Source organism: Poromitra crassiceps, assembly GCF_964638095.1.
Source record: "Poromitra crassiceps genome assembly, chromosome: 7".
NCBI classification, from domain to species: Eukaryota; Metazoa; Chordata; class Actinopteri; order Beryciformes; family Melamphaidae; genus Poromitra; species Poromitra crassiceps.
Genome location: NC_139628.1, coordinates 26,588,119 through 26,603,171, shown reverse-complemented (window position 1 = coordinate 26,603,171; position 15,053 = coordinate 26,588,119).

Genomic DNA, 15,053 nt, shown 5'->3' with positions numbered 1-15,053 from the left:
TACTGAGGCTCCAGGACTCAGCCATACAGGAGAGACTGTGAGGACAGGTGTGGGTGTAACTGTTGGAAAGAAGTTTGATCAGAAGTAGCAGAACACCTGTGCAGTGATGTGTGTCCCTGTGTGAGCGCTGGAGGCTGTGCAGCCATTGTGGAGCATCACAACTTCAGCCATTAATCTGTGCAGCCAAATTATTGAATGTTCTGCCAACAACATGTACATTTTTCTCAAAGTGCTACATCCAAATATAATATTAAGGTATATTAAGGTAGGCCTAACTTTTCAATGAATCCTTGACATTTTCAGTATCCTATAATAATAATGTGAAGTCTTTGTGAGAGTGAGTGAGTGAGTGAGCAGAAATTGTGTTCGGTCACAGCTATGTCATCCTACATGTGATCACACTGAATCTCTCAGGAAGACAGTATAAAGAGCACCCCTGTGGGTGGCGTGATTTCGAATCGCACATAGGTTACGCAAAAACCACGCCCTGTGCCCGCCGGGATTGGCCAGGAACAAGTCTTTTGTCTTCTTCTTCTTCTGACAGCTGGAATCTCCCACACCACAACCACTGCACGGCACGCAGCCCAGCGATTTCATGAACCAACTGAATTGCTCTTAATAGCGGACATTGAAATTAATTATTAGTGTATTAACGCTAATGAAAACGTAACACAAGCTTTTCAAACAAACATTTCCCACACACCAGAAGGAAAGTCAAATAACATTAAAATACATTGTATGCTTTGGTGTGATGTAGGATTTTGTCTTTCTCCTCATTGCAGCCTCGCTTAGTGTTGTTGCTTCTCACAGGAATGTGTCCCTGTAACGGAGCCCAACATGAGCATGAGCGCCTGGCCAATCCCGGCGCTTGACTGCTGCGTAGGCGGGCACAGGGCGTGGTTTTTGCGTAACCTATGTGCAATTCGAAATCACGCCTGTGGTTTTCAAAGTGGGGGCCGGGGCCCCCATAGGTGGCACTAGGGGGGCCTCACCAAATTAATGGAAATTAATTTAAAAAATAATAAGGAAAATAAAGGAAATGATTCTGTTATATTTGTTAATATTGCAGTATAATAAATAAATAATATAATATATTTTTATTATATTTTATAATTATATTTAGTGTCGTGTCAACAAATATATTTGAATCCTTTCCTCCCACATAAAAATCATATTTGACGTCATCACATTCATTGTCATTTCTCCTGGTGTGGGTAGTAATACAGTAGTCTGACTGGAACAATGTTTATAATGGAAAACAGAAAAGAAAAGATTTGAGATACAAATGGAATTATTAGGTTGTTACATTAATAGGTTGTATGGAAGTGATTTTTTACATCTTGCAATAGGGGCGCTGCGGCCAAAAGGCTAATGCTATTTGGGGGGCCTTGGCATGGAAAAGTTTGGGAACCCCTGACCTAACGGAGCCGGGTTTTTTAATTTGGTAATTAGGGTCGATTAATTTGTGATGGTTGCAGATTAATAGCTGAACGTGTGATGCTGCAAAATGGCTGGACAGTCTCCACCACTCACACAGAGATGACACTCACACTGCACACGTGTGTTCTGCTAGTGAATGAGACTGATCTGACTTACCTGATATGTTCAATTTGAAGACACTGCTCCACTCTGTAGAAGCCTGCTGTCCACTTCTCTGTCTGCCCTTACACTCATAGTCTCCACTGTGCTCTGTACCAACACGGCTAATCCTGAATTCATTTTGTTTTGGAGCTCTGTATGAGCTGGTTGTTCTCCATTTATACTCCCACTCAGTGTCTCCTCCTCCCTCAATCTCACATCTGAGAGTGATGCTCTCTCCATGGTATATCTGAGGCCAGTTGTGTTGCAAGGTCACAAAAGCCCTGTTTACAACTGTTCATATGAAGAATCCCCAATTAGGATACAAAAATGACTGTAAAATCAACATCAAACTTCATAATCTTTTGCATAAATCCTACATACTAATCATGAAGATCCACAGTTTTCATTATACACACACACACACACACACACACACACACACACACACACACACACACACACACACACACACACACACACACACACACACACACATTGCCAAACTCACCATTGTTATCAATATGGATTGACTGTACTACACTATACTCTGTGTAGTAAAGTGAGTCTCCTCTCGCTCCTCTGCAGCAGTAGAGTCCTTCCTGTGAGACGCTGATTTGATTTGAGTTGGGATCATGATCTACTGGGATCAGGGGATCAGAGTCTTTCTCCTGTCTGTACCAGTAGAACTTCCAGCCAGAAGAGCCCTCCACATAGCAGGTCAGCGTCACACTGCCCCCTACTGGTATAGCTGTTGGGTAAGCACTCAGTGTGGCTTTTGGTTTAACTGCTGTTGGTTTCGAAGGAAAACATACAAGTAAAGTCACCATGAAGACAAACACAGTTATTCAGTATGCACAATGTACAAGTTCAGTTCTGCCAACACACCACACTTTGACCACACCAGGGATGGGAAGCCATGTTTTTGACTTGTACTCAAGTCACACGTATACAATCTAACTTCAGACTCGACACAAAATCTTAAAATATGAAAACTACACTGTCCACTGTCAAAACCGTGCAGATGCAGTCCCAAAGCTTAACAGGCGTGGACATCAACATGGAGGCCGAGTTCGTAAATGGTTGTGACCCGAGCAAAGGGCTGCCCGCTTTACTTCGTTTCGAACTCGGATTCTCACATATGCTGAAGCCCGCCCCAGCGACACTGAACTGAATGCCTTTCTTTTTTACCTCTAAAAAATACCTTTAAAACCACCCAGGCGACCCTGCGCAGCCCGGCTGAGGCTAGTCACTTAGTTTGCGCGCATTCAGCCACGCTGTACAGTCGCACTTTCTATCTCTGAGCCCTAGCATTAGCTTCACGTAACGTTCCAACATTAGCTCTATCAGCCACAGTTCGTCTTACACACCCACCGTCGAAAGACCAAATGGACGGGAAACGTCGGCTGTCGAGTCATCTCCGGCCGCGGACTACCTTCGCTTCGGGTGACGAACACCGGCTCTCGAAGAGCAGAAAGCTAAGTGCTGCTTTTTCTCGCACGTGTTGCCGCTTAGACGGCCGTGTTAGCGCTAGCGTGCCAGGTAGCCAGGCTACCCGGACTTTAGCTAGCTTTCTCCCGCTAGCATTAGCTAGCCTCTCTCATTGACTAGGGTGTTCAGACTGCTTCAGCTACAGCCTAGTTTCTCCCGCTAGCTTAGCTAGCGTCTCTTGTTGACTGGTGTTCGGACTGCTTTGCCTCTGTTAACACATAGCCTAGCCTTCTTGCTTAGCTTCGGACTCCTTCAGCCTCCGTTCAGCTACAGCATGGACCGTCGGGTCGGGGAGCTTAAGCTGTGTATGCATTGCGGGGCCTGCTTAGCCCCTGATGATTGTCACCGGCTCTGCGTGTCCTGCCTAGGGCCCAGACATGCAGACCGCGCACTCGCGGACCCGCTTTACTGCCTCCGCTGTGCCGCTATGCTTCCCACTACTCGCTGCTATCGGGCTAGTTTTTTCCGTGGAAATGTGCCCAGCGACGGCGCGCCCAGCGCGTCTGCTGCCCACACCCACGAGTCCCGGGCAGCTAACGAGCCTAGCTTGACCGACCCTGGCCTTCGCGAGCCCCCGCTCACCACTCCCCCTGCTTCGGTAGGGCACGTGCCTGCTGACCACATCAGAATGGTGGAGTTCCACTCTCAGCAGTAGGCGGACAGCCAGGAGGCGGTGTCTGTGGGGCAAGGCTCAGCCTTTAGCATGGAGGACGTTATCGACCTCCACCCGGACATAAGCAGGGACGAGGCAGATGCCCCTCGCTACAAGGAGGACCTGGAGGAGCCTGAGCAGGCCCAACCGCCTGGGAGGTGAGGCCTATCAGAGGCAGTTCAAGGAGATTTTAGCCAGGGCCGTAGCTAAGCTCGGCATCGAGTGGGCTAAACCCCCTCCACCTCCAAGCTCTCTGCTTCAGGGACGCTTTTCCCAGGCTCCGACGGTCACACCGCAACATCACATGCCGCAGTGCCGCGACGTGCCCTAGTGAGGGGCTCATGGAGCACCCCCCACTAGGCTAGAGCCCCCACCCAGGCTTTCGCTTGTTGGTCGGACGTGGACGGCGAGCCCGAGCTGGAGGACGTGGTGGTTAACCACCTCACCAGTCCCAGGAGGCCCCAGCTCCCCTCCAAGGCCTGCCAGGTCACGGCAAGATTGGCCAATAAATCCTACAGGGCAGCGGGTCAGGTGGCAGCTATGACCAACAACCTGGCCATACTCCAGAGGTATCAGGCGGCCCTCCTGGCTGACTTGCGGGGCAACGCCACCCAGGAATCCTACACGGAGCTCCGCATGGTCACCGATTATGTGCTCCGCATGTTGGACTGTGTGGCGCAGGACGTGGGGAAGGTCATGGCCTTCTCGGTCGTAACCTGTGGCTCGGCCTGATGCAGGTCTCGGAGCGGGAGAAGAAGGAGCTGCTTAACGCACCCATCTCCCCCTTCTGCCTTTTCGGACCTTCGGTGGAAACCCTGCCCCAACAGTTCCGAGAGGCAGCGTCAGGACTCGGAGGCCGTGAGGTCCCTCTTGCCTCGCCGGCAACGAGCGGCCCAACGACCACCGCCCATTCAGGGAAGGGGACACCAGCCTACACCTGGCTCCTCCCGCTCACCACGATCCCGAGAGAGAGGGTGCGGGGCCTCCCGGTGCGAGGGGCCCCGAGGGGCCTGGCCAGTCTCGCAAGCGCCAGCTCACGCGCCACTGCCTGCCAGGGCCTGGCCCGTTGTGCAAATGCCACCGGTTGGTCACCGGTATCAGTGTAGTACCTCAATTTTTTGGCGAAAGGCTGTCATTGTCGAGCAGGCTTCCTGTTTGAAAGCAGTTTGACCCGCCCCCCCCCCCCCTTCCTGCTTTCAATGGAATCCCCGTTTTGTGAGCGGACGAGGGTTCAACGGCCATTTTACGGGAGGAAGTCTCCTCCCTACTAGCCAAGGGGGCGATATGCCTCGTGCCAGAGGCGGCGAGGCACTCAGGGTTTTACCACAGGTATTTCACTGTGCCAAAGAAAGACGGATCCCTGCGGCCCATATTGGACCTCAGGCCTCTGAACAAGACGCTGAGGAAATTGCCATTTCGCATGCTTACCCTGCCTCGCCTTTTCAATGCCATCAGGCCTGGGGACTTCTTTACTTCCGTTGACCTGAAGGACACCTTCTTTCATATTCCCATAGTAGAGAGACACAGGAAGTTCCTACGGTTTTCCTTCCTGGGCGAGTTTTGTGTCCTGCCCTTCGGCCTGTCCTTGAGCCCACGGACTTTTACCGTGTGCGTGAACACGGCATTAGCCCCCCTCCGCTCGAGGGGGATACGCATATATGTTTACCTCGACGATGCGCTCATAGCGGCAGACTCGAGGGAACTTGTCATCGCGCACACCAAGGTGGTGACGGATCACCTACAGGCCCTGGGTTTCTTGATAAACTGGCAGAAGAGCTCCCTTGTCCCTGGGCAGGTTGCAACCTTCCTGGGACTGGAGTTGAACTCTCTGTCCATGCGGGCACGCCTCACTGCAGTGAGGCAGAGACGCGTTCTGGAGACAGCGGGGACCCTGCGCACCGAAGTTGATGGCAGGTCGATAGAGAGCCTCTTCTTGGGCTCCCTACCGACCTGGGACTTGGTCACGGTGCTGGAGGGGCTCTCTGTTCCTCCCTTCGAGCCCGTCGATACCATCGACTTGAAACACCTATCCCTGAAGACTGCGTTGCTCTGAGCCCTGTCTTCTGGTAAAAGGGTTGGTGACTTGATTGCCCTCTCGGTGCAACAGTCCTGTATGGTGTTCTCCGATGACAGGCACAGGGTCACGCTGCAGCCTAATCCTGCTTATCAGCCTAAAAATATCAATGCTAGCTTCAGGTCTATGGTCATAGACCTGGTAGCCTTTTGCCCTCCTCCTGCGGACCCGACGGAGGGGCGGCGTTTGCAGACGCTGTGCCGTGTGCGGGCGCTCCTGACCTATGTGGACAGGACGCGCACCTCAAACCAGCTCTTGGTTTGTTTTGGGGACCATGCCATGGGCAAGGCTCTGTCCAAAGAGCGCTTGTCACGCTGGATAGTGGAGGGCATTGCATTGGCCTACTCTGCCGTGGGGAAAGTCCCCCCGGAGGGTATTAACGCCCACTCCACAAGAGGTGTCGCGGCGTCATGGGCGCTGTTGCGTGGTGTGTCGGTGGAGGACGTGTGCTGCGGCATCATGGTCCACTCACCACACCTTTGTAAGGTATTAGTCTGGATCATGTGACCAGCGCGCCGTTCACACATGCTGTCTTGTCAGCTTCCAGGTGCTAGTGCCCTACGGTCACTCGCTGTGATGTTCAGGTTGCCATGACCCCTGGTCATGTGCTCCGCAGTGCCATCCATGGGTCTCCGGGTTGCATGAATTGCTTCCTTGCAGCAAGGATGGTTGCACATCAGCATATGTGAGAATCCGAGTTCGAAACGAAGTAAAACGTTAGGGTTGTGCTACAACCCGGGTTTTATGAGTGAACAAGGATTCTCACAAAGTATCCTTGCTGCCCTTGCTCTGCTCGGGGCGAGGCTGAATGCTTGGAGTGACTAGCCTCAGCCGGTCTGCGCAGGTCGCGTCTCCGACACGTGGGCGGTTGCGGGTGGCTGCGCCAATCACCGGCTGAGGTTTGCCAGGACGCCTTGAGGGTCACCTGGGTGGTTTTAAAGGTATTTTTTAGGCGTAAAAAAGAAAGGGCATTCAGTTCAGCGTCGCTGGGGCGGGCTTCAGCATATGTGAGAATCTTCGTTCTCACTCGTAAAACCCGGGTTGTAGGACAACCCTAACGATTTCTCACCATAGTATGACATCATCTTACCTTCCACTCTCAGTTCCCTCTCTTTGGATTCTGCACCGTCCTGCTCACCAAATTTACACTTGTAGGATCCCTGATCTGTCTCTGATACAGGATTAATGATCATCTCTTCTGTGGTTGTAGATATTTTGATTGAAAGGTGGTTTGTGTCCATTTTAACTAGTGCTCCATCTCTGTAGAAACTGACTCTGTTCTTATTTCCCTGAACACGATGCCTACAGCGCAGAGTCAGCGACTCTCCCACAAACATGGCAGAAGCAGGACTTTCCAGGATCACATCAGCATCTATACAGCAGGAGAGGAGCCTTGTTTCAGTCAGTCAGCTCAGTCACATCATCAATGCACTCAGGATCTATCAAAGTCTGCTACCAGAACTCTACATTGACATCAGATTTGTGTTAGTCACAGTCCAGATCTATAGTCACTATGTTGGTTGGTCCACCAAAAAATGTTAGTCCACAAAGTGGATGATGTCCCACAAATGTGCATATCTGGCCGCAGCATATTGTGAATTTGCGCTTGTTTAAATTATATGAAATATACAGATTTAGCCTGTTTAGAATCCCATAAGGTTAATAAGCCTACTTTAGAAATGAATGAATAAATAAATAAATGAATTTCCCCATATAGTTCACATAACAGAAGACTGCACCACATTTTGTTGTGAAAACCCACTTACAGATGTGAAAAATTAACTCTGCTATTCTTCTTTTATTTCTTAATCTTATCCCTCATGGTCGTGTGTGATGCTTAGTTCTTTACACAAAAGAATATTATGTTGGATTACACCATGTTAAGTGCTTAGCTTTAAACCTGCTAAACACACATGTTTAGTTAACACTTTATAATAACGTTCAGTCGTAAGTCATTTATAAGCCTTTAGTTAATGATGAACTAATCACTTACAAAACATGAATATACATTTATAGATGATTAATAAATGCTATGTTAACATATCACAAATGTGTTGTAAGTCCGCTATAAACTTTTAGTAAATGAAGTGTTCCTCACCTGTTATAAATGATGTGCAAATCATTTACAATTCATTTACTGTATTATTATTTATTAGTATTATTATTATTATTACAATTCATTTACAAGGCTTTCTGCATCCCCTAATCTAAAGTGTAAACCATTCATCACACATAAATGTGTTACATACAAGGGGGTAGCTCTGTCAAAATGGAAGCCAATGCGGAAGTGCACTTAAACCTGCATTCTTTCGAACGGCCTGCAGCGGGCGACCCATTGGTCTGTGGACTCTGTGGACGCCTCATGTATGGCATTTTGGCCATTGCCATCTTGGATCTCGACACAAGTCCAGGGGTTTCCCACAGAGCACGGCCTGCTATTGGCCGTGATCAGCGAGCTGTGTGATCAGTGGACAAGCAACCTGTCAATCAACATAGTCTGAAACTAGCGATTGAGACCATAAACACATTAGGAAGGTGCTTACTGAGGCCATACTTGAGGCTTCAAAAAATAAGTCCACAAACAATGTCGCCCCCCCTGCAGGCAAAGAGGACACTTCCGCATTGGCTTCAATTTTGACAAACAGAACTACCCCCTTGTATGTAACACATTTATGTGTCATGGTTTACACTTTAGATTAGGGGATGCAGAAAGCTTTTTAAATTAATTGTAAATGATTTACACATCATTTACAACAGGTGAGGAACAAAAGTTTAGAGATTACTTACGACACATTTGTATATGTTAACATAACATGTATTAATCATCTACAAATGTATATTCATGTTTTGTGAATGGTTAGTTCATCATTAACTAAAGGCTCATAAATGACTTACGACTGAACGTTATTATAAAGTGTTACAGATCATAAAAGCACTGTACAAAACAGGTGATAGACAGATAGACCACATGCGCAATGACTCATAGATAAGTGCTATAGGTGTTGGTAAACAGGAAGGTAGTGGTAATAAGTTTGATGACTTACCTGATACAGTCAGAGTGACTTTATTACTCTCTTTTATATTTCTATTTTGTATTTTGTGGTGACCGGTACACTGGTATTCACCACTGTAGAGTGGTAGAGATTGCAATGTGAAACGATGAAACAGAGAGTTTGTGAGAACAAATTGACCATCCTTGTAGATGTGGTACCACCAGTCAGTGTCCTGCCCTTCCCTCATTTCACATATGAATGTAACAGACTCTCCAGTAAATACATGGCAGTTGGGTTCAAGGGTCAGCACAGCAGTTCTCCCTACACAAACACATACAGCACTATATAATTAGAAAAAAAACAAAATAGTGTAAATAGCTTTGTTTAAAGCAATATGTGATTTGACAGTCATACGTTGTGCAGAAACAAAGTGAAATGATGTGAATGGAAAAGTGTAGAAGTAGAAAGAGAAATGATAGGTGGAGATTCAGTGAATGAAGATGGAATAGAGAAAAGCCTGTCATCACCTTGAGTGTGTCCATGGTAGAGGAGTGTACTCAGCACTAAAATAAAAATCGATACTTCATCAGACAACAAAATAACAACAAAAATAACAATCAACAACAAAGTTAAAACGGCTAGAGTTTCATCAATATATTGAAACATATCTTACACCCACAATACTCTGCTCTGTTCAAACTCTCAGTGACAAAGACATCAGATAAAGCACTGATGCTCTGTTCTTAGCACAACATTGTTATTATTCTGTAGCATCGTAAGTGAACACAGAAAGTCAGTGTTGTACTCACAGAATGACACGAGCACACAGGTGCGCCCCATCCTCACATCCAGCTCAGCTCCACTCTGTCTCTCTGCTTCTGACCAACTGTTCCACTTCCTGTACAGAGTGAGCTTAAAACCTCTGTGCAGGAAGAGAGAGAGAGAGAGATGAGCTGTGGTGAAAAAGAAATGACACTTCATGCCAGTGTGAGTTTGTCTAATTTAATTTAGACTACTAGACCAGGTGTGATAACGTGAAAATACGGTTTGCTGTAAAATGCAGTTTCTTCGCATCATATGGGTTATACAGTTGGCTATATAAACAAAAACAAATCATATACAATACTCTAAGGATTTTGTTTACCATCTGAAAACATTAATAATTAGTTCCACCTGTGTTGTTCCTACTTGGTACTCGTCTACAAACTGTATGATGCTGTCACTGTTGGAAATGGAGAAAACACAAAGTGAACTTGCTTGATTAACCAATACTGTGTGCAGTGCCACATACGGTACAGTACATTTTGAGCCATGGGCCGTTTAAATTCAGTCTGCGGGCTGCGATTGGCCCCCGGGCCGGACTTTGGACGTGCCTGGAGTTAGACCATCGCTGCTTCCTTCCTCTTTATTGGAGGAGCTCACAAAACGTTGGACCTCGACATGTGTTTGTATGATGGCAGGAACAGACTCTAAGGTCAAAGGTCTTCAGGACAGCCCTGACTGCATTCAGACTCAAAATCAAGCTTTTTAACGGTATTCTTCTAGAGATTTTCAAAGTTAAAGTCCTACATTTGTATCTTAAATGACATCCTTTCTAAAACTTGCGGTGCTGTAAAAACACATTGCTCATCATTTCTGACAATGACTGATATATTTGTGTTCAGGATCACCCTGATACTAACCCCAAAGTCAAATGGAGTAAGCATAGTCACCCCCCCCCACTCCCCCAAAGGTCCAATCTGAGGCAGGAAAAACCCTGTTGATCTTTGCATCAGTATTTCAAATAAAGTGCATCATTAATAAATGGCTGACATGGTGAGGACTGGGGTTAAGCAGTGGCAGTTGTGTAAAGTTACTATTTAAAATGTACTCTTGGTTAGAGTTGCTATCTTTCATGCAGAAAAACAAGACACACCCCCTGCAGCAGGTGCCACGCCCACCACGGGCCCCGAGGGCGGGGCGGGCGCCAGTGGTAGTAAATCATAACTTCAAACATTGTATTCAAGAAAGCATTTACAGTAGATGTTCTGTACTACTGACTATTTATGAATGGACCCTTTGTAGGCTATTCATTTTCCCCCGTCATTACATTACACCATCTGCTTTGCTTTAAACATGTTCAAGTTGAAATCTGATATAAATAATACACAAGAGGTGTTACACATTTTACATCTTGTAGTCATTAAATATTTGAAGCTGCTCCATTGTGCAGATATCGACTCTTTTTACAACCATACATGATATATAATCTGGTTAAAATGTAAGAGGTCTGAATCAAAAAATAAAATTCTTACAGTGTAAATACATGTATCAATAAAATCAGAATTACATTTAAACAGTACACAAACAGTTATGATAGACAGACAGATGATAGACAGATAGAGACAGATGAGAGACAGATAGCCTAGACCACATCCGTAAGGACTCCTAGATAAGTTCTAGGTGTTGGTAAACAGGATGGTAGTGCTACTAAGTCTGATGACTTTACCTGATACAGTCAGAGTGACTTTATTACGCTTTTATATTTATATTTGGTTTATGTTATGTTTGTGTTGACCAATACACTGGTATCACTGTAGATTGGTGCTAGAGGTTGCGATGTGAAACGTTTGAGAGTTTCTGACAAATTCTTGAGCATCCTTGTTACCCACCCTCAAAGGCCAAAGCCACCCCCAAACCCCCCAAAGGCATTTGAGTTCAGGACAACCCTGACTGCATTTTTTTAACTGTATCATTTTAGAGATTTTCAATGTTAAAGTTCCACATTTATACCTTCAAATGACTTCATTTCTAAAAGTTGGGGTGCTGTAAAAACACATTGCTCAAGTTCTGACAATGATTTGTGTTCAGGATAACCCTGATATCTATCATCATCATCAGTATATAAATGGGAGCTAGGGCTCTGTCTGTCAGTTTCTCTGTCTGTCCCACTGATGACATCATCAGTGATGTCATGAATGACATCATCAGTGAATTACTCACACACAGGGGGATTCTCTATTCTAGTCCGAGCAGATGCCCTCTCTCGCCGCAAGAAGAGAGGCATCTTACCACGGAGTCATTCCGCTAAAGAACTAGTTGCCATGCTGCCATGCCATCAAAATTAGTTGCCATACCGTTTCATGCCATAGATCTTATCGCCATGCCATACTTGAATAAAGCTTGCTTGTTAACTCTACCCTCTGGTCTCTCATGATTGAAATGGTGGTCTCGACCTAGTTTCAAGATGAAGACCAGACACGCTGCCTCGCATCACATGTAATCTAGTGACCTCATCATATGTAATCCTAGCGTGACGACAAGTGTAATCGTCCGTGTGACGCACTTGCCTATATGACGCCGATAATGTCGTCAGTGCCGAGGCTATGACGTGGCAGTATTTAGCCATGCTCAGCGTGTCATCGTTCTCTTTCCCTTCTAGTCCGAGCAGATGCCCTCTCTCGCCGCAAGAGAGGCATCTTACCACGGAGTCATTATAGTTCAGTGATGTCACTGATGACATCATCAGTGACTGATGTAATCAGTGATGTCATAAATCCACTCACACACACACACGGCTATAGTTAAGTGATGTGACATCACTGATGATGTATCAGTGATGTCATAAATCCCACTGATGACAATCAGTGATATCATAAATCCCACTGATGATTGTCATAAATTCACTCACACACAAAGTCACGAGAGACTGAGGGAGAGGAGGAGACGGAGAGAGAAGAGAGGGAGAAAGAGACGGAGGGAGAGAGATGTCACACAATGTTGTCTTCAAAATGTTCTGTTGTAAAATACCATTACTTGCAAAGAACAATGTTTGCTGCTGTATCAATGTGGAATTGAAGACAATTAAAATTGCTGACAAAACTGGGTCCAACTCCCACGGATCACAGACTGGGTGGGTCTAACTTCCGGGGAGGGGGGTCCAACTCCCACGGGTCCATATCGATCGCAGACCCCTGAGTGAGCAGAATCTTGGCCGGCCACGGCTATGCCGTTTTACGTACAATCGGGCTGAATCTTTCAGGGGGTGTAAAGAGCACCCGTGCGGACCTGTGTGACCTGGAGGAGCCGGATTTTTTTAATTAAGCGATTGTCCTGATTACCTAATGATGTGATGTCATCAGTGATGAGGTGATTGTCCAGAGCGCAGTGCTGAATTTTGTGCACACATAGCACCGCCTAGGCGCCTACTGGCAACAACAAAAATGGTTTATCTCTTCAAACTTGGCGGGTGCACTGCTGGGGACCCAAGAAAGTGCAGGGTTGAATTTCATGCAATGCAACCGATCGAGGTGAGTGGTGGAAGCATGGGGAGGATGGCTGGGGGTGAAGAGTGGGAGAGCATAGTCTCGCTTTGCCAGACTCTCCCAGCAAAGGGGCTGGGAGAGTCTGGCACCAATGAGAGAGCTAAGTCCACCATGCTGCTTCCACCCAGTCAGACTAGGGAGAGTATATGTGAATGGGGGGAAGGGGAACGGGCACTGCACTAGTGAAATCAAATAGAGAGGCAAAGTGACCGTCTACTTCCTGCTTAGTTTTACTGGTTCAAACCAAACGGTAGATATATTTAGAAACAGGAGAGATCGCATAACATTTCACTGGGACCTAAATGTAAAAACAAAATGCGGGTTTAAAGAAAATATATTTTTTAGTTTTGGTCCGAGTGAAATGTTCTCTCCCGATTATAGCGTTAGCTGAACCATTTGGTTTGACTAAGTACAACTATTTTATAAGCATTTTACGAAATGTCTATGGGAAAATAAATATCGGATGAAAATCTCTGGTACAGTGCTGAAGCAGGAAGTGACGTTCCACTTTGCCTCTCTATAGAGGAACACGCTTTCCATATTTCCATCTGTAAACAGCATCAAATAACCTGAGAACCTGAAACAAAGAAGTAGACAGTAGTTTGTTTTTATTGGTGGTCATCAAATTTAAACACGCCAAACAGGTGTGTTGTCGCCAGTCTGTCAGACTGAGGAGCCATTCCTGCAGAGATTGGTACGTAACACACTTCAAATCAGCGTTTCCCAAACTATAGGTCGCGAGTCGCCCCCTGTTGGGTGGTGGAGAGAAGGGGAGAACGAGTCAAAATACCTTGTTAGATTGATGCAGTTCGATTACATATTGTAGAATTTTGACCAGCTTAGCTTACTACTTGCACAAGTAGTGTATGAACATAACCTGGGCTTATTTGAGTTTTGGTGTCCCAAGATGCTATAAAAACAACTGTTTCAGATGCTTGTCCGCCTTGAAAAATAGTAAAAATCCAGGGAGAGAAACGGAATATTTGTAATTTAAATCGTGTCCAAAACCTCATAATCGGTCAAAGCCTACACCAGTGGTTCTCAAACTTTTTTGGCTTCAGTACCCCCTTTCCCTGATTTCTGAATCCAAGTACCCACGACTACAACGTTTTGCTTAGAAAAACGGCAACAGAAAACTATCGCATATGATGCAATGAATGAATAACCCACCTTTTGAAGAATATAACATGACAAAATAAGAGATGGGGTGACAGAGCTGTAATTAGTGCCTCCTGAGCAGATGTATTTTACGGTTTCATTTTGTTTTCATGATTTATTCATACATTTTTCCATTTTCTCCTTTGTCTCAAGGACCCGCTGTAGTACCTCCACATACCCCTAGGGTTACGCGCACTCCAGTTGGGGAACCACTGCCCTACACTGTATATTAAAACAAAACCCAGACACTGACCAACAAACAAAAAAAAGTTACAAAAAAAGCGTCTTTCTCGCCATCTTCTCAGGCCTCTGTAGCTTCAACAGAAGTCCAGTGACCAATGGCTGCAGCTCTCCCTCTGTGGTCCCTCTGTCCCCGGGCGCTCCTCCTTGCTCGTCCGCCCTGACCTCATCCAGAGTCACCATCTCCCTGGTCTGTCCTTCCTTCTCCTCCGAGGCTGCGGCTCCTGCGCGGCAGAGGGCTGTCTCACTCCCGCTTCAGCCTCTCTCTCCGGGAGGAGGCGGGGTCGAGTGAAGTGGGAGGGGCTACGTCAGCGGCGGGCAGCTCCTCCCCTTCCTCTTTGGCACTCCCTTGTTTTCCTCTGGCAGATTTTCTCGCTGAAGAAAGACAGAAAGGAGCGGTTGAGCGGACAAACAAACGACTAAAGAATCGGTAAAATAAATATACATCATTATTTCTAACATCGCTCGCCTGTGCTTCGTGCGCTTGCACAGCTTTTTTTGACAGATATGATAAGAGTTGATCTGAAATGAGAGGTGTAACATTTGACAAGTTTGAAACCAAC